The sequence below is a fragment of the Egretta garzetta genome, unplaced genomic scaffold, assembly GCF_000687185.1.
Source record: "Egretta garzetta isolate BGI_Z169 unplaced genomic scaffold, ASM68718v1 scaffold27, whole genome shotgun sequence".
Classification (NCBI taxonomy): Eukaryota; Metazoa; Chordata; class Aves; order Pelecaniformes; family Ardeidae; genus Egretta; species Egretta garzetta.
In genome coordinates, this window is record NW_009260400.1 from 636,976 (window position 1) to 638,203 (window position 1,228).

A 1,228-nucleotide genomic window follows, 5' to 3' on the forward strand; every position below is an offset into this window, starting at 1 on the left:
AAAGCCTCTGTGAAAGCAGAAGCAAAACAGCCTCATGTATCCATTTTTTTGCTGACAGTGAAACAGAAGGCCTCTCGTAGAAACCAGTAGCTTAATTACAGTGGTCCTTGGCTGTGACGAGATGTGACAGTTTAAATAAAAAAAGATGCGTGATTACTATGACTCCTGTTCTCAGAAATTGCATTTATACACGTCTGTATTTAAAAGCCAGGCAGACGAGGTGCTTAGAGATATGGTTTAGCAGTGGACAGGTACAGTTGTGGCTCAATGACCTTAGAGGTCTTTTCCAACCAAGTGATTCTGTGATTCTATAAACAAGCAAGGGATTTTTAAATGCAAACATTCCCCTTCCGGGGCTAGCACTTGAGCACGGGCCAAGCCTCTCACAATCTCCCTCTGAATTTCGCAGCGTGCCCTCTTGCTTTTGGAGCTCCAGGTCCTGGAGTCACAACATTATCTCAGCATCGCAGGTTGCATTTAGGTGAAAACCTATGCTTCTGGATACCCTCCAAGGAGACAAAGAGCTGAAAAACACGAAGCAAGTACGGAGCAGCGATGCAAAAAGCATAACGCAGAGAAGAATGCAATCGCACGTTTTTCTAAAATACGCTGCTTTGAAGCGTGACTCATTATTTTGAACGCGAGGTAACAGTAGCATAGCAGCTATGCTATCTTATCTACCATCGCATCAGTGACAACCCCCTTTCCACCCACCACGGAGCTCGAGTGCCAAGTGATACAGTCCTGCTTCCTTCCTGGGAACTCGCTCTCTTTTGTCATTTTCTCTGACAATCACCTTGGCAGCTCGGACCCTGCTCTTCGACTTTTCGCCGCTTTTAATGCTGCCTTGAATATGTGCTTGCCAAAACATTAAGCTGCTCCTTGCGAAGCATGAAACCTTATGTGTTCAGCTCATTAGGAAATTTTTCCTTAAAGCCCGAGCCTTTGGGGTCAGGTGAAAAGGACCTTGACTCTCTTAGAAAGTAAAAGCGCCTTTCTAGCCACGGCGATTGCTCGGAAAAGCTTAAAAATCTGGCCCGAGAGCGGGCAGGCAGGCAGAAAGGCAAAATTGTTGGCGTTACTTGAAGTAACCGCGTGGCTTTGAGGAGCGGGGCTCACGGCCTGCGGGGTGGCTTGCGTCCCCCCGCCCGGAGGGACCGGCACCGTGTGCGCCACGGCGCTCTGGAACCTGGCGCTGGAGGGGCCGGCCGCTCCGCCGAGCAGGCCC

General features: G+C 49.4%; 1 protein-coding gene across 4 annotated transcripts in view; it reads right to left on the bottom strand.

Annotated features, from left to right (window-relative positions):
• The window catches only part of FBXL8 (F-box and leucine rich repeat protein 8), an 8,159-nt gene that overhangs the window by 3,180 nt on the left and 3,751 nt on the right, over positions 1–1,228 (bottom strand). The window lies entirely within an intron of this gene.